Below are 23,821 nucleotides of genomic sequence, written 5' to 3'. Positions count from 1 at the left end.
CTCCTGAGTGCTGTGACATATCAGCCAGCAACATCGGCTGCCAGACACCTCCTATCAGAATCGCTTTGGAGGCCTTTTAATCCGCCCTCTAAAGAAGTCTTTCCTGTCAATGAAGGGAAACGTGACCCCAATACCAAAGATGGAGGAGGGAGGGGAGGTCGTGATGGAGAGATCCGGCGTGAGGATCTGGCAGAGTGAGCTACCCAACTGGCCCTGTTTGCAAGTGTTGGGTTGCAGCCCAGACAGATTTTTTTTTTTTTTAATGGCTGGAGATGCTGGAAAGCATCCTCTCCGCACACATAGAAAAGAGGCAAAATACACCTTTATTGTCTAGAGTGAGAGGGTTGTGGTTCACTGGAAAGAGGAGTGAAAGTTACAGAAGAAGACGTGCAGAAAATCTTCCGAATACAGTGTCAAGAACTGCAAAATTTATCTTAAAAAAATCACAATATGCATTTAAGATTAAGTTTTAGGAAAGATTTTGTTTATTTCACTGCAGATCACAAAGGTACACTATACATTAGAATTTCATATATTATAATTTAAACAAAAGCTGCAAAAAAAACAACACAACAACTAACACTTCCAAATCCTATAATTATTGTAGAAGAAGAAGCATTATGGAAAAACACAAAATGAATTTTTGATTTTGAATTGATTTGATTTGATATACCTTTATTAGTCCCACAAGGGGAAATTTCATAAGGCTGCCGACCTATTGCACGCAATGGCGGCGCCATCTTACCCTCCGACCATACATACATTACACAAAACATCACATGGGGAAGACAGGTCAGAGAGGTATAACAATGGAAAATGCACCACATGAGGAAAGATAAGGAGAAAAAATAACTCCCCCCAGACTGAGCTCCAACAGGGAGATCAGTTTGAGAACAGAATAAAACACCTCTGCACATAGCACATGAAAAAACTCTTAATGCACCAAAGAAACACATGACAAGCAACAGGAGTGGGTAAAGGATGCAGCATTGGAAGGGAATAAGCATCGAAGGCGTTTGGAAAGGGAGGGGGGATGAGTGTGTGCATATCAGTGTATATGTATGTGTGTGCGTGTCCAGAGTTCAGCTGAGACAGTGTCCTTCGCCCTGCTAGGCTAAGTAAACAGTCTTCCAGCCAACCCAGGTGGCCTTGCATGGAATGGGAAGGAACAGACTAAACACAGTCCATTATCAGGGTGTTGTTGTTCAGCTCCAGCCTCGAGACCGCAGCTGGCGCCAAAGGGGTATCCGCATGAAGTGATGGTGCTTTTTACTTTAGTGCGAACAGATCATATGAATTTCAAAGCAGTTCTACAGTCCAACACTGGTCTCTCAATCTCCCGTTGGAGAGCCGCGAGCTTCGCCATACTTGCGTTCTGTGATGTTGTCATTTCTTGTGCTCAAGGAGCCGATTTCTGAGAACTCACGGCAGTGTGCCTCCCCGAGATGTCATCCAATTTGCGCCCAGAGATGTTATTCCAGGCTAGCCCTTCCGAGATGTATCCAGTCTGCAGTCAGAAATCTTATTCTGAGTATCTACAGCAGCCGTAGCCTCTCCAAGATCTTATCCGTGCTGCACTCAATGAGCCCATTTTGAGAAACTCACGCCTCTTCCCATCATTCCAATCCCAGCGGGCCGCCTTGTGGGGGTTTGAACAGCCGGTTCCGCTTTCTTAATTCTTCGATAAGTCAGGGCCAAGCCAGCTCCGATCAGCCAGAACCCTGTTACCATGGTTCCGAATAGGTAGATATCTTCACTCAGGCTCACCCAAGCCCAAACTTCTCGTTGAGAAAGGGGTGTCAATTGCATTTAGGGACCAGTTGATCCAATCCATAATTCCTCTTTTAGGTTTTAGAGAACAGACTGTGAGAGAATGTTCCCGGGAAAAGTAATACAAAAAACGCGAGACTAGACAAGGACATAAGAGGCTAAGCAGGGAAGCTAAAGGAGAGGAAGAGGAGAGGAGAAAAGTGCGACCGCCTTCGTCAAGAGCAAGAGTAGAAAAAATAGCATGTGGTATAGTTATGTCAAAACAAAGAATGCACAACAAACAGAGCAAAGATTTAAAAATACACGAAAAGCAGAGACAGTGGCTGCAGTGGACACTTTCCTCTGGTTTTAATACATAGTTTCACTTCAGTTGTTTGTATCTAATAACTTCCATCTTCTCTGTGGCTGATGGACAAACAACAGCACAAGCAAAAGTAGCCCACAGGCCACTCATACCACATTTTTGACACTGCCCACATCTGACAACGGATGACAAACATGCAACCAGTGGAGGGTTCATCTGTGCTCTAAGGGCGAGAAAGATTCAGGTAGCGTGTATTTTAATTGCATTTAAAATGCATTATATATTTTTTGTCTGTTTTTGTGTATTTCTATTGTTTCATTAAACTTCGATGGTATTTTTTGAATTTTGGTGAATTTTGCAATATTTCTCTGTTTGCTGATGTTTTATTAAGTTGCAGCGTGTTTGACCTCTTATGGCCACAGTACGTCCCTTAGTTTCTTGTCCGATGCATCCATTACTTAACATTCAGGAGTGATGAGGACACAAAGTGCTTAATTGGAGGCTTGAAAACAGCAGTTCACAAAAACTGGGTCAATTCATGGTTTCTATGTCCATCTTTTATATACAGACTTTGGTCCACAAAAAAGTGAAAGATGAGCTTTTTTTTTTCCAAGGTAAAAATTAAAACCCAGCCAAAAAGGTTTATCTGAGTATTTCAGAAACTGCAGATCTACTGGGATTTTCACCATCTCAAGGGTTTCCATGGAATGGTGTGAAAAATAGAAAATAGCCAGTGAGTGATAGTTCTCTTTGAGAAATGATGTCAGAGGTCAGAAAAGAATGGCCAAGCTGGTTCGAGCTGATAGGAGGGCAACAGTAACTCAAATAACCACTCATTACAACCAAAGGTATGCACTAGGTGTCACTCAAATGGGGTCCAGCCCAGAGCTAGTAGGATGTAGCTACTGAAGTGGTTGGCGAGCAAATACATTTTTTCCAAATACAAATTTAGATGCTAATTTTCTGGAAGTCAGTCAACATTTTGCTGTCAAAATATTGATAAAAGCAGAGTTTAATTGAACAAATAAGGAAAAGGGGACTTTTTCTGATTGGACTGATTACCCGTTTTCAGTCATGAAAAACAATATCACCGGTTTTTCTGTTAGAGTTGTTTGTGGAAACATTGCCAGACATATGAACCTTTGTGACTTTGTGACAGCCCTGACGAGAATGAGGTGCTAAGAACTATCATTAAGGCCCCATCATGTCATCATGTCGCTGGCATGGTGTTTATCCATGTGTCATCTCTGTGGCCTGTGGAGCTCCAGCCAGAGCATCACATCTCCTCCTCTGATCCCAGAGTCACTCCATTGTCTAATAACTGGGATCATGGATGGTCCACAGATTTTGTTGTTCTTTTTTTCCACTCAGTGATTTCAGCAGCTGTCCTAGACAGAGAAGGAGAATTAATCAGATAAATAACCTGGCACGGCCTATGGAATGAAAAGCTGCGTTCTTGTAGACCTTAGAGGCATGTGTTTGCCCACTACTCTTCATGGTTTCCACACTCTGTAATCATAGCCCTTAAAAACGTTTTTCAAGCTTCGATTTGGAGACAAGAAACCTCGACAGCTTGGCCAAGCTGCCAAATAATGAATGTAAACTACTACCGCAAAAAGAATGTCACCGATCCCTTAGATATCAGACAGTCTGGAATCCCTGCAGAGTCCAAATCAGATAAATGCAACCAGGCCAAAGCAGCCCTGGACTGCACCACACTCTCTTTCACAACAGATGATACCATTAGGTCAGAGCAGATTGTCTTTCCATCACTCCTCCATTCCTCTCGGTTCAGTCAGTTTTACACCAGGCTGTTAGACATTTGTGCTGGGTCACTCAGTGCCTCACTTAGCACCTTAGTTCAGGAGAGAGCTTGGCCAGTGAGCAATCTGTCACCACTGTAAATACTCGGTCATCTTGGAAGGATCACTGCTAACTGAGAGAAGAGAGCTACAACATTTATGTCAGTTAAAAAAAGGAAAAATATGACCCACAAAAAGAAAAAACAGAGAACACGATGTGCACACCCAGAACTCATAAATGACTAACATGGTAGAATAAATGAACCCATAATAATTTTCAAGTCAAGAGCAGAGGAGGCACAGATCCATATAGAAAGCATGGAAATAAAATAATAATAACATTAATAATTTTAAACAGTGCAGTCTTCAGGTGGGAAACTGAAGCCAATACTGAAATGCAGTAAACCTGGTGGGGCTGTGGGAAATAACAAATTTAAAGAAATATTTCCTGGTTTGATGAGTCCTGATTTTCACCTCAACATGTGAATGATGGGATAAGAATTTGACATAAACAGCATGAAAGCATGGATCCATCCTTGTATCAACAGCTCAGGCTGCTGTTGGTGGAATAATTGGTGTGGGAGTTATTTTCTTGGCACACTTTGAGCCCATTAGCACCAGCTGAACATCATTTAAATGCTAAAGCTTACACAAGTATTGTTGCTGACCATGTCTATCCCTTTATGACCACAATGTTCCCATTAGGACTGAGCAATTAATCAAAAATGAATCAAAACTGACATTCAGACTCTCTAATTGACATAATCATGCCCATTTTGGTTATTTTTGTGTTACCCCAGTGTGCACTGTCCTCTTTAAAAGAAACTAGCCCGTTTGTGGTCACATGACTTTGCTCTTTTCAGTTTGTGACATGCAAGCATCATGGAGGAAAGCTCAAACACCAAAGCCGGCCACAGAACTCGAACAGCTTGTGACGAATATATAATCACGTGTTTGTTGTTTCGACATATTTTGGGGTTCAGTAAAGCCCATATAAAAAGGGGCGGGGGGGGGGGGGGGGGCAGAAAACTGCAGGAAAAATAGTTCAGGTAATATCAGATTATAACATCAAGTCAATTAAACTTATGCACGAGATAAACAGAAAGTTGTTGGATGCGTCTTCGGGTTTGAACGTGTTTTGTTGTTTCCACCATTCCACATTAAAGTGAGTGGATCTCTTGTAATTAATATAACATGACAAAATTTAAGAGCTCGACACGTGGTGACAACTGTACTATTTTCATGTCAAGCGAAAAATATATATCATGTGAGTAAATTGTGGGGAAATCTAATCCTTTTTGCCTCGTGTAATAACACCGGAGAACACCCTTAAGCTGGAAAATGTTTCCAAACCACATAATTTTACTCCTCAATTCAAAGAATTCCTGTGCGCCCCAGGGATGATCTTCCATTACAGCCCCTGACCTCTAATCTCCAAGAGGTGAGAGAGAAGGGAATTTCCCCCGGGATCAACAAAGTATTACTTAATCATTATTAATCTGGGCCGAAAAAAAAAGAAAAAGAAATGAAACAATTTGGTTGATGGAATTTTAGATCAAAAGAGATTTAGCAAATCTCCCTGTTTACCTTTAGCCATAGATAAAGTGCTTACATTGCCAAAGGCGCCACACTAAGATGTTAAGGTTTTAAAACTCTTCTCAACTGAGCCCTGGGAAAGAATGATAAATGAAGGAATTTATTATAATCTGCTGCTGGTTATTTCATTCTTAGGCATTGTATAGCTCTCTCTCTCTGCTGGCTAGTTTGACACAGATTTTGCTTCACACAGAAGGGACCAATGAGTGGAAGTACAGATACTAAGCATACATTTAGTATGTTTACTCCGCTTCCATGAAATGTAGATCCTTGTATTAATTTTGAGAATCTTTATTTAAATGTAATATTCTTTTTTTTTTTCATTCAGAGTGAGATAACATTCCCTCATGTTGCACACATGAAGGGCAGAAACCAAAACTCAAGTCTCTCATAACTTAAGAAGTAGCCAACTGACATTGTGCTTTAATCAGACTGCACAAGTTCAGACCTAATGTGACAGCAAACAACAGCCTCACTCGAGAGTCTTTGACACGACACAGACTGCTTATGAGCTCTATGGCTCCTTAAAGACTCTGGTTAGTAGTAGCATAAATTGTCTATCCAAAGTACAAAGCCATAAAATAGCTAAATCGGTAAATCTAGTGACAAAGTACCTCTGAGAAGCCGAAGTGCTTAAATCAACCCACTTTTGCTGGTAGTTGTTACACCGCATTGATTGTCCACAGTATTTCTGCAGCTCTGTGCTTTTTGGACAGAATCTTTGGCGCAGCTCTTCAGTGCATTAATTTCTGCTTGTTTAGCTCATGTCTGCATACCTTTGCTTTTACTTTTGTTGCATTTGCAATGGAGCTACCGCGACAAAAGACAATTAATCACCCATTCTGCTATTGCAATTTGGATCTTACACCACAAACCCACTCTGTATGCTGCTACTATAAAACTTTTCCTGAGATAGAAACTTTATGTAACTGTATCGCCCAAAGTGGGAAGAACTGGTATTTTAGTCTATTTTAAGAGAATAATTCTATATTTAGATTCATCTCCAGGCATAAAAATGATGCAGTTGTTGCATGCCAGTGTTGGCAGCTCCAATAAATTTCCATGTCCAACTTGTTTGTTTGAACCCAGTAAACAAATATAGGATTGATGGCTAAAAGAAAAGAAAATTTAAGATGGAAAAAGAACACAGGATAAGGTTGCGTTTGTTGAACCTGATTGGATGAATCTGACTTTTTCCTGAAAAAGGTTGCAATATAATGTCTTCTGATTCATTTATTGTGACATAACATGATTGGTTTAAACTGACTCAACCATAGAGTACTGTGGCAAAGTCTGAAAATGAGAAATGGATGCAGTGGTTTAATAAAACATACATAACTCATACAAACACAGATTGAAATACATTATCCCTCTCTCTCTCTCTCTCTTTCTTCTCTCTCTCTCTCTACATATATATATATATATATATATATATATATATATATATGGCCAAAAAAGAGTTTGTACAATTATAATGATCAATAATAATTCTTCTATACAAGCCCGAGCTCTCTAAGGTCCTATTTCTTTAAGTAGTCTTCAGGAATAGTTCTCCAGGCTTCTTGAAAGACATTCATTTGGATGTTTCTGCCTTTTGTTCTGTTCTTGTCAAGTTAATCCCACACTGCTTCAATAGTCTTGAGTTCTGGCTCTGGGGAGGCCAATCCATGCAACACGTTCTCATCCCAACGCGTAACATACCGACGACTGTGACAAACCATCGGTATGTTACACATTCGGAGGCATGAGAGCGGGTTGGAATGAATCTATAAATGTGTTTTCATATGTGACATGAAAATCAACCTAACAAAGCATTATGTATGTTAAATCTCTTCACTTTCTGATCCTGAATCACTTTGGAAAACACTGCGTCATAGGGTTAAGGTTATGGTTAAGGTTAGAATTAGGGCTGGAATGGACAGCTGGAGCCTCTGCTCTAAGAGTGTCCTACTGCTGCGAGTGGCTTTCTATTGGATTCAACTGACCCGGAGTGTCTTATTAGGATGTGGAAGAGTGCCTTTTGCGCTACTATGCAACGCCTAGGGGCATGACAAATTGTCTGTATGCTATGTATTGGAAATAATAATGCTCTGGTCCATGACTGATAGTGTTCCATATTGTGTTTTTCTATTCAGGTTTGCTTTCACTGCATCGGCAGTGTGTTTAGGATCATCGTCATGGTGAAAAATGTAGTTGTTGCTAATTAGATGCTTTTGAGATGACACTCAATGGTGGATCAAAATCTGATGGTACTTTTCTCCGTTCATAAGTGCCTAAAGACACAATTTAAAACTGGTTGTTTGCTAAATTGTCTGTTATTTGTATATAAAACACTGGTTCATCCTTTGAGTTAGGTGTCTTTTTTATGCTTGAATCATCCATAGATCAGGCTCAACAAACCACTGAATATTTGAAGAAATGAGGAGAATTTCAGTGGAAAAATTTGGCAACATCCCCCCAAAAATCTTTGAAACATCTAAAGTACGCCTGGAAAAATATTTCTCAGAATCACTTTTAAAATTGTATAATGTCTGGGTCCTTGGATGCAAAAGATAAAAGAATAAGTGGCAATTCTGTAATTTAATGCAAATTATTTGCTTTTTGCTATTTTACATTGTACTTTTCCCAATAATACTGGAACATTCTGGACGTATTTGATTGATTTAATCAAATGTGTATTTTGCTACAGCTGCATCGTTGTTTCATTAATAAATAGGCCTTGAAGAGACATCCATCCTAGTTTTGTAATATCATCCCAGCTTTTATGTAAAAATATTAATAATCTAAAGTGGTATCTTCTCAGGGGCATTACTGGAATATTCTGGACTAGGCCATCTGTCTCGTCAGCTGACATGACCGCTGCTAAGTGAGACTTTAGGGGCATTTACTCCCTCCTCTGATATGACAGCAGCTACAGAGGTCACGACTAAGCCACAGTCTTTCTGTTGTTCATTTGTCTGTTATGTGCGAGTTTGTTGCTCTCATACTTTGCAGTTACTGTTAGCTAACTGCTCTTTTGGCAGTTTGTATTTGTTTGCGTTTATTCAATAATGAGTAGCACTGATTGCCTTTTAGGAACACCAAAATCCACTGTTGGCCTTGTCTGTTGGACACGTAGCATAGCCAACTTCTCCCTCAGTATCAGCATTGGCCTGCATAGCTTTATAGCCACTCTGTTTTCAACTAGGCCTACACATACCAATACATTTTTCATCCATTTCTCAATTATTTTGTTGCATTGGTAATAAATTAAACTAATTTTAGTAAACTAAAATTTAAAGTAAACTTTTTTTTAGTAATTTTAATCATAATTTTAATCATTGCATTTTGGAGATCAGTATCTTGCCTGAGGACACTCAGGCATGCACACATAAAACCACCATCCTTCCGATTAGTAGATGACCTGCTGTAACTCCTGAGCTATAGCCACCCTGTGGCAGCTTCATCATAAGCCTCAAATGTGCTTTCCATACAGATTTGTTTTTTTCCTGCTCAAAAATGGCTGAAAATGGCTCCAGTAAGTGACACCATGGATAGCTGGCAAATTTGTGAATTCATTAAAGTTTTCCTGTTTGTAGAAACACTAAGGCAAAGTTAGTTAAAAGATTACCTTAATGATGAGAGAAAATAATTCTCCTATCCCAATTTTTGCTGTCACACATGCAAAACCAGTGCAGAATTATACGATTTTTAATCTATCCTAGACTTGTCAACACTCCAGCAGTTTTTCCAACAACAAACGCTGGATCACCAGTTACCTGAAAGCAGTACTGAATGAAGAAGAGGATACAACATGAACTGAATGCAGGATTGAGATGGTGTAAAGATGCATACAGGAAGAAGCTGGAGGCCAAATTCCAAGAATTTGAAGGACGTTATAGGAGTGTACTTATTGCTCTTTTGCCTGTATGTGATGGTGCTTCTGGTGAAAATAAGGTGTGTTTATATATCATTTTAAAGAGCTTCAGTTTTTTAGCACTGATCTGTTATACATAAAGTGACAAATGGCCTTTATTTGTGTCTTGTTTTTAGACTCACAGCAACTATGAAGACAGTCCCTGAACAGTGAGTGAGTATAGCACTCAGAGTACTTATAGCACACTTTGCTTCCACTTTATTTTTAAGTATTTCAAGGGTAACATACTCAGGTTTGCAAACTCTGAGCTCCATCTATGTTGTCAGGAAATCTTTTTTTAAATGTTTTGTCTGTTTATCTAAGTCAAAATATTTTGAGAAATGTGTGGAATTTGCAGGTTCTCCTGCAAGTGTCTTCAATCCAGCTGAGTCAGGTTGGTTGGCATCAGGGGTCTGCCTGAGACCCGTAATGGATACATACACCCCGGGAGTCAAACCTATGACTCCTGTTCCAAATGGATGTGGTCTTACCATTATGCTATCCAGCTGTACCCAGCTTGGGGCCCAGCAGATCCCAGGAACAACACCTGAGATCTCTGTCCAGAAGAGAGCAGTGCTAGGAACAGCTAAGGCAGACCTTCCCAAAGTGTGGGGCCCGCCCCCTAGGGGGGGCGCAGAGCCATTGCAGGGGGGGGGGGGGGGGGGGGGGGGCACGGCATAAAAAGGGAAAAAAAAAACAAAAAAACAAAGCTTGGACACTGCTAGCACGGGGCGCCCACACAAACGAAAGCAGGAGATGAAGCATCGCTGAATATGTTTCCAAACCGACTTCATTCTAAGCCAAAGACTAGAAAATATGGTGAAGCATATCTTCCCTTTGGTTTCACCTGCAAAATTGGTTTTCCTTTCATTGGGAGCACCGCTGGGCTCTCCAAATCACAGACAAACAGTATCCCACATTCTTGATTTTTAGTTCACAAACACTTCTTGTAATGACTAACTACTCCTGACATTTTGGAGATGTTAGCTCTTTATACAGTAAAGTTACAGTGGGATACAAATAACATCAGGCTGATCCTGCCACGATTTGTTCCCCTGTCTAAATCACAGACAAACAGTATCCCACAGCTGTTTATGTTTTTAAACCCATTTTGCACAGAGAGGCATTTTTTGAAAAATGTATTGATAGCAATGTTGAATATTTTTACACAGGAAAAAAACAACTACATGTAAAATAATTACACCGTGACGCCTCTGCCTTTCTAAATAGAGGGAAGTTTCTTTCCCCTCACCATCTCCCTTCTAAACAGTTGACCTGTCACACTGCTCCCACTGCCAGACTGCAACTGCACCTTATGTACATTCTGTAGTATTCATTCCACCTCATTTCATTTCTGTATTTTATGTATATAAGTTTAGATTAGTTATTTATAGTTGGTTTACACAGCGTTGTGTATGTCTGTGTATGTATAGACACGTGTGTGTGTGTGGGTGTGTGTGTGTGATTTAAATTGCTGTGCTTGAGAGCCACCATCTACCGGAACCAAATTCCTTCTATGTGTCTGCACATATACTTGGCCAATAAACACAATTCTGATTCTGATTCTGACAGTAACGTGTATATGTACGCGTGTAAAACCTGAAGATAGACACAAAATACTGTTAATCTGACTATCTGTCATTCTGCAATTCCTCTCATGTAAACAATAATGTGGTGCACAGCATGACGTGAAAAAAGGCACATACCTTTGACGTTGCCTGACGAACTCTGTATTCCTCGTCCACACGTTAACGCAAAAAATGAGTTTTAAAAAATCTCAGTTTTTGGTGATTCAAAACGCCGTTTACGTGTGGACGAAACAGCTGCGTTTTCAAAAATACCCGTGTAGGTGTGGACGTAGCGTAAAAGAGTTAGTACTTTATTTTCTTACTACCTGCAGATTACTTGTATTTGCTTAATTGTTTACTAAATGTTTGAGGTGTGAAATAAACCACAATTGAGCAAAATATGGGTGTGTGTGGTTGGAGGACGTATTAGTGTGTGCGTGTGCGCGCGCGTGAGGAGGGGCGCGCACATTTTTCTTGTAAAACAAAGGGGGGCCCAGCGAAAAAAGTTTGGGAACCACCGAGCTAAGGTACTGTGCAGGATCCTTAAGCTCCCCAGCCACTGGTGGAGGACCCGAGCTTGAAAGAGAGACCGCCCGCAGGGTGAGAGGAGACTATATATATGTATATATAGCTTACTGCATTTTTCTTTTGAAAATATCATGTTTATTTAATCAACCACATATTATAAATGCTAAAGGAAACAAAGAGCTGATGAAAAATAGCTCAAGGAAGCGTATCATCATCCTCGTTTTTGTGATTCTGCAACAGTCTTTGGTCTCATATAAAACCCAGCTCAGCTCGGCAACGCAGTACCTCTCAGGCAAGCTAAAATGGGCGAGGTTATGACACTGTCTGAGTCGTGTGTGGTGGAGCCGCTTTGTTGGCTGCTGCTCCCTCGCCTAGGAGAGATAAACAAAGCCCCGATGTGAAAGTTGAGGATTTCTGCAGCTTGCATCCCATTACTAAATCCCTCACCTCTCTGCAACTCCTCCAGTTACAGAACCCGGCAAGAGCAAACAGGAGAGCTTCATTAGGCTTTTCCAGATGTAAAAAGTTAACTAACCTCATGCGGGTACACACCATCATTTGCCATTTTTTCCCTCTCCCTTCCTGCTGCTCTCTCCCCTTCGCCCCCTAAGGAGTTCTCTCCGGTGACTCGCTGTTCCACAGGATGCTTCCAAAATGGCGGCTCGGGGAGCGCTGCAATTCCCCAGGCTGCCCAGATGAGATGCAAGGTTCTCTCTTGTGGGCACAAAAAGAAGAAGAAGAAGAGACACACAGGAAGCTGTATGTGTGTGTGTGTTTCCCCCCCTTTTATTTCCTTAGCTTTCTCTGATCTGATCTGATGTGAAATCACAAATTGGCCCCTAGCCGCTGCCCCCTGTGTACATAACAGAACTCATTAAAGCGAGGAGGGTTATTAAAAAGTGATGGAGCGAGGGAGGACTCTGACAAGAAAAACTGATTCAGTTTAATAAAAGAAACAGAAAGAGAAGAAGAAGGTGAAGCTCCACAAAGAAAAAGGAGGCTAAGCAATGAGGGAGCCGCAACGACAGGTTTACTGTTCACTTTCACACAAGGCTTATGCAAATACGCTAGATTCTTCCGAGGCTTCGGACAAGCTCAGTTCTTTATTTTCTGACAGATGATAACATGGAATGGGACATCTTTCCCAAAGGTTCAGTTCGTGTGCCCTACATATGGACAGACAATACAGTGTGAAGGCAGCGACTCGGCCAGCAGCAGAGCAAACTGTATGTTGCTTCTTAAATCCCAGCAATCGGCTAAAGCCCTTGAGGTCTAAGCTAAAAATACAGCATGTATTACTGTTCACTTAAGATAAAAGCATCTGTTAAATGACCGTATCATAATGCCTCCACTCCTCTGGGCAGTATTTTTGTGTGTAACAGCAACAGGAGACCTCTGAAATTCTGCTTCATGGACGTTCATTTATAATTCATCGGTTTTGACTGGGAACACACGTGTAATGGGAGCAAAGTATATCTTGGAGGATTACGGGGCGAGGACAAGAGGGGAAGATGAGCGGATGGCGAAAACATAACAAAGAAAGAAAGACTGAAAGAGGTCTGGTGGGGAGAGATTGTTCCAGACTGTTTGCTCTCCAGAGGCTAATGTAGATCCACAAAGCGCGAGGCTGAGAAGGGAACCAAACTTACTTCTTTTCACTTTTTTTCCACCTGGAATGAGTGGCAGGGGTAGAACTATATCTTCAAAAGCAAGAAACTAAATGTTAATGCTTGGGCATACATGTCTCTGTGCATCACCGTGCTCAGAGAGAGGGCCTTCTGCCCCCTTTGTGGATGAAATGGAATGGGAAAAAAAGTGAGAGAGTGTGAGGGAGATAGGAAGGGTGAGTCACTGATTTCTGTTGGCTTTGCTGCTCTCCAGCGAGTTGCCGTGCCAAGCAACCAGCAATAACTGGAGTGACTATAACCTGTGGCCCGCAGCATCCCACCTGTGTGCCTCTGCAGAAACTAAACCACCTGCCCCATTCAGCAGCCTCCTGAGGTCTCATTTATAAACATAACATTCGCTCAGAAAGAGTGGAAAGTTGTGTGCAGCGTTGCCCAGACAAATGCCAAGCTTTAGAAAAAGTAAGCAGGCAAACTATAGCGTTGCTTTATGCAAACTCTGGTGCACTGAGCTCAAGGCTAGATTTGACTGCTATGGTAAAACCTACAATAATCCATCATTCTTCCTCTGCTCTGTCCAATTTGTACAGCAAAAAAACAGGCCTGAATATTGTTGTGTTGTTCATTGATTATACCCATCCATTCATGTTCTTAACGTCTCATCTGTCGAGGGCTGCAGGGAGGTTGAAGCCTATTCCAGTTGACACTGACCACCGGTCATCAGTCCATGGACTCCATCAATTAAATTTTATTTATAAAGCGCCAAATCACAACAACGGTCGCCTTGAGCTTTATTCTCTAAGGCAGGGTTGCCCAATCCCAGTGCTCGGTTTTAGATCTCACCCTGGGTCAACACACCTGAATAAAATGATTAGTTCATTACGAGGCTTCTGGAGAACTTCAAGACATGTTGAGTAGGTCATTTAGCCATTTAAATCAGCTGTGTTGAATCAAGGATTCATCTAAAACCTGCAGGACACCAGCACTCGAGGCCTGGAGTTTGACACCTGTGCTCTAAGGTAACGGCCCCTATAGAGAGAAAACTCCAGCAATCAGACGACCCCTATGAGCAAGCACTTGGTGACAGTGGGAAGGAAAAACTCCCCATCTAACAGGAAGAAACTATTAGCAGCCCTAAATAGAAACTTTGTTAAAAAGGAAAATTGTATGCATAATTGGAATGTTCAAATCCAGAACCTTCTTGCTGTAAAGCAACAGTGCAATCCACTGCATCGCCATCCCACTCTCTTACATTTACCACTTTATTTTTGTGATTGAAAATACAGATATTCTGGTCACGATATCTGTAGATGTCTTCTTATTCTACTGCTAATATTTTCCTGAGTGCAAAACATATAGTATCAGTAGAAAAGTTGAATATGCTGATGTGTGAGGTGCATTCAAGTTCTGCTTTGGCAAACACCAACTTCATCTTTAAACTGACCCAGCCTTCACACTGAGGCTCGCTGATATTCTTAGTCTGCAGCGCAGTGATGAAACAGCCGTTTCCAACACTGAAGGTGGTGCTCAGGTCAGGAGCAAAAGGAGAAGCCTGTTTGTTGCTTCTCTCTACATTCAAAGGGGTTGCGGTCAGGGGTTAAAGTAGGATTCCGGAGGTGGAGAAACCCTAAGATTGGGTGCAGCAGGGCAGCTTGGGGAAAAGAATGTCTTAGACACAAGTCACACAATAATGTGTTTTGTGAGCTCCAAGAGATCTTTCTTTGTGCACAGGCTGTGATCAGCTGACCTGTGCTTTTACTCTAGTATTCACTGCTATCTGTGGATTCAGACGACGGAGTTTAAGTCACAAAAACGTTGGATTCCATCAGGTAACGATCCAATATCTGATTTTAGAACTCTCCCACTACATGTCAGATTTAAGTTTCCATTTTATAAAATTTCATTTGGCTAACGTACTTAGCTTTTTGTAGCAGTCATTTCCTAATCTCTCATTGCACATTAAGAGTTTTCTTTACATTTCACATTAACTGGATATACATTTTCTGACAAACTGTGCAGAAACAGCTTGTGTGTTTGATATTTATCAAGCTGCATTTCAAATTAGATGCCACTTAAAAATAAAAACAAAAAACTTACACTGGTCATGTTAAATCCTCTTCTGCAGTGCTAGTGGGACTGCAACTTTATTTACATCTGCACCATGAATGCTCCAAAGGGATGAGGAGAAAGGGATGTGTTTAAGGTGTAAACGTACCGCGGGACATCATTATTTTCTTATTACTGAGAAAGTGTCTCCATGCCCCCACTGGAAGCAACACCAGGCTGCGGCACATGACATGTTCACTCATTCACTGTTATGCATTAACCTGCCTATCAGATTAAAGTGCTCATTAAATGAAAATGCCAGAATACCGTTCCAGATTGTTCCACTTTCCACTTTATTCCCTGGTTATAGAGCTTGAATTCCTCCTCGGCATCAGACCCGAGGATGAAAACGACCACTGAGTTCAAACTTACTTGATGCACTCGATCACTTGCACTTAACTTCATCCTTGTCCCGAGAAATCAAAGTCATGATAGACGGTTATTATTTTCAGACAGTGGAAAGAATCCAACGTGGATATACAAGTGACCAGAGCAGGGCTTTAAAGAAACAAGTGGATGTGCACTTGAAGCACTGCACAAGGAAAAACCACAAAATCACTTCTTATGAACTGAAACACATCAGAAGCATTTTTTTTCCTAAAAACAGGGCAAGGCCAAATGTAATGAAAAATGTCAGATGTAGCAATAGGCTGAATAAACCCTTATAGTTTATAAACATAAGAATTTTCTGGCAACTATTTCATGGTTTAGGCTTTACTGGGTTAAAGTTGGGGTCAGGGTTGGGGTCATCAGCAATGATAGCTCAAATCTCAGAAAGTTAAGAGAGTACATACTGCAACAGTGTTTTGGTATCGATCTGATACAAATCAATATGGGGGGAAGTTTGCAGATACCAATATCGATACCGATACTTTTATCATATAAAGGCAGCGTAGTGTAGGGGAGAGATGTTTGTCATGACTTATGAGAGGAATTTCTCATCAATTTGCAAATTCTGAACCCCTTTAATGACATTTTAATTACTTTCTACAATAATTAGTTAGAATAACAAAACACAACTTTCACCTTTTTATGTATTTTGAAACTTCTTGGGGACCTGGAATGTAAATGTGCCTGTCTTTAAAGCACTTTGGGTCAACATCTGCTGTTTAAATGTGCAATAGGCTATACAGTGGGAGTTACTTTCTAAAAATAACCCGTGATAAGTGAAATCTGCAAAGTAGACAACTTTATTTTTTACAATCATTATGGATGTTTTAAGGCTGTAAAACCCCTCACTACATGCTTTATACACTTTTCTCAGACAGGCATGAACATTTTCACACTTTTCTCTCTTGTTTAAACACTTTAAAAGTTCAAACTTTGTAGAAAAATAAGTGCGGTATTATAGAATGAAACCAAAGGCACCCGCAGGTGACGACGTTTAACCGACAATCGAAAGGTGAACTGTAATATAGCGAGGGAGCACTGTAAATAAAACAAGGTGACAGTCAACACAAAAAGCTTCAGACATTTTCATAGTGTATATTTTTGAACTATTTTTGTACTGAACTTAAGTGGCTAGAAACAAATCTAAGTATTGATCCTATTGCGCTATAATTGGATCAATCTGCCCACGTATAGGCTACTGCATTATTCTCATATATTATACATAACACATCCTACAAATTTGCCCATGTGAGCTTCATGACGTCCCACCCAAACCTATGACATGTCCATAACAACTCTGCATCACTGGTCCTCAGCATCTGCCTTGACAAATCACTGCCCAGTTTATAAAGAACATATTCTGTAGAGTATGATGAGCTCAGAGCCTAGATTGCAAACTCTAACTATACTCTGCTGGTATAATGAATGTTTTCTAACTTGAGTTCTCTGTCTGAAGTTCATTAGTGTGCCCACCACCATTCCCTGTCATCCCTGTTTTGCTGAGCTTGGTGTCTCTTTGTTAGGAGTGACAAGCTCACAGCCTAGAACCACATATCAACACTGAACTAATTAGGGAGCTGGCTGACTGGACTGAAATAATTAAGATTTTAACATAGATACTTGTCTTTAACCCTGTAAAGTTAGAGTTAGGGTTACTCCTCTTTAACCTTCAGCCTGAACCCTATGCTATTAGAATATTCAGTGTTTTTTGCAAGGCCCAGACTTCTCAAAGGCAGGTAGATTTTTCTTTAGTTTATCTTTTGTCTAATGTGTGTAGATTGATGTGCACTACATGCAACAGACACGAATCTCATGCTTAGCTAGCAAGACCTTTATCCAGAACTCTCCCTTTCTGCATAGTCGTGCGTAAGTCTCCACTCAGCATGCATATCTGCTGACAAGTGTAAGCACAATTTATTTTTATAGAATAAACACTCCCTACAGGGAAGCAGGAAAGCCAGAATAATGTTCAAATCATTTTATTTGTAAGCTAATGCATTCTGCACATCCCACATGAATGAACTGTAATGAGATAATTTGAGTATTATTGTGGATTACCGTGTATGCTTTCCCGTCGGGGGTGTTTTACTGGGAGTGTTACTTTGAGATTGTCCTACGTATCCTAATTAAGCCAGACAGTTTGTGCATTTAGAAGACAAAGTGTAGCATCTTGACTGCCATTCTTCCTAATTGTCGCACTTTTTTTTTTTTGCCCATTATCTCTTTTTTTTGCATGCGAAAAATGCATGTAAGCACTTTGTTCTTAGCTAACAATGAGTGCATTTTTTGGCGATTTATCCATTTTCTCCACAGTGAACCCTGTTAGTATATTTAGGACAATGAAAAATACAATTGAATTATTTATTGCTTTTTTTAAGGCATAAAGACCCTGCAATAGCACAGACAAGCCCCGTGAGCAAGCATTTGGCGACAGTGGGAAGGAAAAACTCCCTTTTAACAGGAAGAAACCTCCTGCAGAAAAGGCTTAGGGAGGGGCGGCCATCTGCTGCGACTGGTTGTGGATTGAGCAAATCCACGGTAACAGTAACTAACGATTACATAGACCGTCCTGTCAAGCAACAGTGGTGAGTGCTTCTAACTGTATGATCCCTTTTTAGTACTTTTTAACAGTGCTACTCACTCTGGTGTCCCTTAGATAGACACTGACAAGGGAGACCCCAAAGACCTGGAAGCGGAAGCCAGCTCTGACCAACAACTGAACCCGATCGCAACTTTTGCTGAACCGTAAAGCCGGCAGTCGATGAGCCACGGTCAGGCAGCAGGCAAATAAATACAATTAGTGTAAATTAGCTGTGACAATTAGCAGAAGCTACCTCAGCTCACCTTTGTGTCCTCGCGGAGCCACACAAGTCCCTCGCCGATGATGCTGTACATTCATCTTCAAAGCTCCTAATGACTTTCTCTGCGAGGTACATAATACAAAGCCAAGGTCAAGCTGTGTTGCTGACAGGAGTGCAATGAATAGGAATAAACAGGGACAGGTTGGGTTACCTTGCAGCCACAGGAGACACTCGCACGCCCGCTCGTGTCTTTAAAGCCACCGTGTCCATCTTTGTCTCGTCTGCTCCAGTTCCTTTGGCTTTGAAGGGCACGCCTGCTTGCGTGTGAGAGATTAGAAGTGTGTGTGTGCGTTGATGTCTTTGTCCTGGAGGCATAAGGAGACAGAGGGCAGCGGAGTCATGCGGACTTCAACTCTGGGAGTGTGTGCGTGTGCGTGTGGAGACAGGGAGAGAATAGAGGCACTCGTCTGTATAATAGAGCGAGAGCTCAGCCAGCTTCTAGGAGCTTTCATCTGTCTGCTGCAACACCAAGACACGCACACACGCACTATTTCTCTTGGCCCACAGACCTAACCAGACCAGCTGTAATTTGTCATTTGGCTGCGATCTGGCCCGTCAGCGCTGGGTTACTTTCAGCTCGTGGCTCTATGGTAATCCCTCCCTTTGAAGGCCGGCCAATCCAATCCCATGGCTGACATTGCCAAAACGGACTTCACTATTGTGACCTTTATAGCGCACCAGCTAATCTTTCTTCAACGAGCACAGGGGAGAAAGTGAAAAAGGGAGGGAAGCTGGCAATGAGTTCAACAAGCTTACTTGTCCTCCTTAGCGCTGTCTCCCTCCATCCTATAGTCTGAATTTTTTTTCCTCACAAGAAAAACATCCCCCACAACATCACTACCTAGTCAGTTGGTGTTTTTGTTTTTTAAAAAATGAAGGAAAAAAGTCATGGTTGACATTTAGCGAAGCCTCATGTTTCTGCCTCTGGCGTGGCGCAGAGGTGGCGTGCGCTGTGTTCTCGTTCCCACCACCACCTGGCACATTTACAAACAGACTCGTCGGTTAAAGGTTTTTCACACCTAGTTGGTTCAAAGCGCATAGCTCTCCGGTTTTGCCTCTAATGTGGCATCACGGGCAAAATGAGAAGTCAAGAATCAAACAGAGAACTTGCTGAGAGGTAGGATTTGCACTTCTTCTGCAATCCACCTGGAGCAAAACACCCCGGATGTAGACTATGATTAGAAACTTCGTTCAAAGCAAAATCCCGTGAGAAGGTGATTTCTGGCACGATGTACCGAAACAGTTTGTTCAAAAAAAGGCTCGAAAACAGAAGTAAATGTTAAATAAAGTTCTTATAAATCATATCAAGAACAAAATCAATATGTCCCTCTGATCAGAATTGCTGTACGAGCAATGAGGTTTCTGGGATTACTTCCCCGTGGATTTTTTGAGCATCACGCACATTTCCTGCACTTTGGTGAATTGGTATCCACTAATTTTCTTTTCTTTTTCTTTTCCTTTTCTGTCCCACATTCATAATATAAATTCCTTTATCTACTTAAAGGAAGTGGGGAGGAGTAAATGTGAGTGTGTTACATTTTGATAAATTAATTTGTAACATTTTTAAAAGTTCTGGTGTGTTTCGCGAAGAACATCTTAATATCAGTCCTATTTTTCCAACTGTGTAGACTGACTTTTAGACAGTGTACTTCCAACTGAAACAAATTAGTTTCTACATTGTGGTGTTTTAATGCAGCACTCAAGTCGATGTACATGTACAAACAGACTGCTTTTATGCAGTAAATAGAGTAAATGCTGCTCTAGATCTCAGTTCCTGGTTTCCTTGATGTAACTCTTTCTGTCATCTGCCCACCTTCAGTCTGTGTTTGACCTTCTCTTTCATCCCCCTTGTGCTCTAGTTCTTTCATCTTTCCTCCCTCCTTACCTGTTATTGCAGTAATTTATCTAGAACCATTGGCCAGTTATAAAACTTATATGTTATAAAACTACAAACAAATTTGAATTGGGACTCTGGGCTATATAAATTAATTTAACTTGTATTCATAAATGTGATGTTAAAAATTCAGATGAGCTAGTTAATCATTGGATGTAACGTGAACCTCAGGTAATCAGTGACTCTGCAGTGAAGCCTCGTGAAACAGATTATGAAATGAAATGATTGACTATTATCATTATTACTATGAAAACGGTCAAAAATAGCACACGGTTTCAAAATTGAGGGTTATGAGTGGTTTGAATATTGGCTAACAACTTCTCAACCACAACTCTGTAGAGGACTCACCATTCCTCGTCACATCTTGGATTTTCCAACCAAGATGGCGACAGCAGAAACCCCTGATTTTTGGCCTTCAAAACAGGACTTTAGAAACTAGGTATAACCAGTTGCTGTTTATGCCTCTTTCAAACATCATTGGCTACTAATTTCAGCTAATTCTTCTTTAACTCAGCTGTTTTAAAAGTGCAAACATTTGCAACAGATTACTTACTGGCCAAACCAACTCTCTAACCATGTCTGAACTCTCGAACTCTGTTGGTCTGATAAAAAGATGTCTCTACAAGATGTTCACCCATTGGATGCTTTCTGGTGTATGTGTTTTTGCATGTTTTTGAAGCACTATGGGACTCAAACTAGTCAGTCATAACTCATCACGACTGAAGCATCCCCAAATACAAGACTAAGATAAAAAAAAACTCTAAATGCAATCCAGTGCATCAGTCAAAAGTAACAAAATAACAACTGGCAACAAAATAACAGCCTATAGTCTTGGGAAAGCACTGACATGTAAAGTCATGCCTATTTGTAGCTGTAGCATCAGTAAAGAAGTGCTGAAAGTGCCTCTCTCACTCAGTGCTATTTCATTTTGTTTTTATTTTGGTCCGCCAGCCCCCTGCCATTGCTTTTTTTCCTGCCAGACCAGGCCGAAAGGGGGTGTGGGCTCAACATGAGCTCGCATCAGTGGGCTACCTCCAATCTCCCGCCATTTGCCAGCATGGTACCAATCAACACTTTACTCCCACCCCGCTGAGAAGCAACCGACTCTGAAGGAGACAGAAGGGGACCTGGTGTGATGGAGATATGAAGTGCGTGAAAGAGAAGAAGAAAGAAGAGGGAGAAAAAAAGACAGAAATAGAAGCAGAGAATAAGAGAAAGCAGGAAGGCAGCTTCTTGTTAAGCATCCTAAATTTACCCTAAGTGCTGAGACCCCCCTCCCCGTCATCATCTTCAGCTCTTGCTCTGTCAAAAGATTTGTCCCTGACACACATGCACTGGGATCTACAGTTAAAACTTCTGAAATAACACTGAAATAACACTCAAATTTAAACGTTAAGTGCAAATTTCGAGGATGTACCCAGAATGAAATGTTCTCAGGCTATCAATAAGTTTTAAAAATAACACCTTTGAATATAACAAAACCGGTTAAATTACACCCCTTCAGATATTAATCTTTTTTTCCAATAAGAGTTTCTGTGATTTCATATATTTCTACAGTTTATCATACTGAGGTCTGCTGGCTAACCCCTCACTTCACAAGAGTACTATTGATCCAAGCTCTGTCGTGATGAAAGCGATCTTTCACACCCTGACCAGCTTTTGTAATTAAGATTCTAATGGCCCTTGCACATCTTTCATTCATATACATCTGAGGTATATCTAGATGTTCTGAGAGGGGTGGCTTCTCATTCTGCAAATAATAAAATTAACTATTGTGAAGATTACATTTAAAGTCATTCAACTACAAATCTGGCCTTTCTGTTTTTGAGGCTGATTATAGACTTTGGTTTTCTTTGTAAAGGATCCTCTGATTATTCCACCCCTTTTTTCTTCTGTGGATGTCCAGCTGGTGATTGCATTTTTTTTTCTCAGACTGTAGCAAACTGTTTGTTTGACCACTTCTAATGTCCCTCCAGTCTCTCTGATGGATTTATTTAAAAAAAAAAATGCAGCCTAAGGAAGACCGTTTTCAATGCTTTTAACATTTTTAATGCCCCACTTGTTAAAATACTGTATCTACCTGAACTATGAGGAAATAACAAAACCCCACACTGGTCCATGAAACAGCTTTTGAGTGTACGTTCAAAATACATTTGAGATCTTGAAAATAAGGTTAGGGTTAGGTACTGTTAATCCAATAATTTCATTTGGCCACTCCAATTCCAGTTTAAATTCTGTAATCTAAGACAATATTCATAATATCACGTAAACTTTGATGTGTTTTCTTTTTTCACAAACTGAAAATTACAAAAATTGCGGCAGTTTCCAGACGTTGTGCATTTGTCTTGGTTGTATGATGTATAACATCATTGTGAGATCATGAGTGGCCTTTATCTCTTGATGATAACACCAAGATTCAGATTAATAGATAAGCTGCCTTCATACCTTCATAGCCAAAGCCACCTGCATATATCGCCTGGTATTCCCAGGCGGTCTCCTATCCAAGTATTAATCAGGCCCAACCCTGCTTAGCTACCAAGATCAGATGAGATTGGGTGTGATCAGTGTGATAGGGCTTATGGTGGTAAGCCAATAAAAATAGGCTGAATTGTGTCGGTCACCTCTGGCAACAAAATTAAAATTATTGTCAGTGACCACAGTTCATGATATTTGTAAGAACTTGATTGCTAAAGCCACAGTTACACAGGCTTAGAAAAGTCACTCTTTACTCATTTACTTTAAAATTTGTATTTCCCAACCACTTAATGTGCTGTTGTAAGCAGAGATGGGCAGTAACGCGTTACTTGTAACGCATTACTGTAATCCGATTACTTTTTTCGGGTAACGAGTAAAGTAAGGGATTACTATTGCAAAAACGGTAATTAGATTACCGTTACTTTCCCGTAGGAACGCTGCGTTACTGCGTAACGTCATGACAGTGACGTAAGCGAGTGCGACGTTCGTGACAACAGCTGTGTGCAGATCAACAATGGATAATATATCGAGTACAGGAGAGAGTATGAGCATGCAGCGTTTAAAGCGTGGAAGTACTGACCTTACTTTGAGTTTGATTCCATAAAAAATGACAAAAACATTAGTGTCCGTTGTGCGTGGGAAGAAAACTTATTTTTACAGCAAAACAAAAACCCCCTAAACTTCCAAGCAAGCACCGAGTGCGCTACCACGTAATGGGAAATTCACAGAGAAACTCCGCTGCGGCACACCTGCACCAGGGCAAACCTCCGCCTACCCCACACCTGCTATACAGGTGAAAATAGAGCAACAGAACCGCTAGTCTTTGATGTTATTTATTTTCTGCTGTGTTTCACTTGCATCTATTTGAAAGACTGAGTGTAAACACACACAAAAAAAATATTTTATGTGCTGGAATGTGCAAAAAATAAGTTTCAATGTTAAACAAATTTCTTCCAGTCAGAGAATGTTGCATATAATTACATTTTTGCTTGATGCATAAAGTTAAA

General features: G+C 40.8%; 1 long non-coding RNA gene across 1 annotated transcript; it reads right to left on the bottom strand.

Annotated features, from left to right (window-relative positions):
• Window positions 1–1,210: 1,210 nt before the first annotated feature.
• LOC146493707 (uncharacterized) lies at window positions 1,211–22,671 on the bottom strand. Its single transcript, XR_014871978.1, has 3 exons — window positions 18,597–22,671; window positions 18,429–18,507; window positions 1,211–3,462 (listed from the first exon to the last, which is right to left on the bottom strand). It is a non-coding gene; the product is annotated as an uncharacterized LOC146493707 (long non-coding RNA).
• Between the last annotated feature and the right edge of the window lie 1,150 nt (window positions 22,672–23,821).

The sequence above is a fragment of the Neolamprologus multifasciatus genome, chromosome 22, assembly GCF_963576455.1.
Source record: "Neolamprologus multifasciatus chromosome 22, fNeoMul1.2, whole genome shotgun sequence".
Lineage (NCBI taxonomy): Eukaryota > Metazoa > Chordata > Actinopteri > Cichliformes > Cichlidae > Neolamprologus > Neolamprologus multifasciatus.
This window is presented reverse-complemented; position numbering and strand designations above follow the sequence as displayed.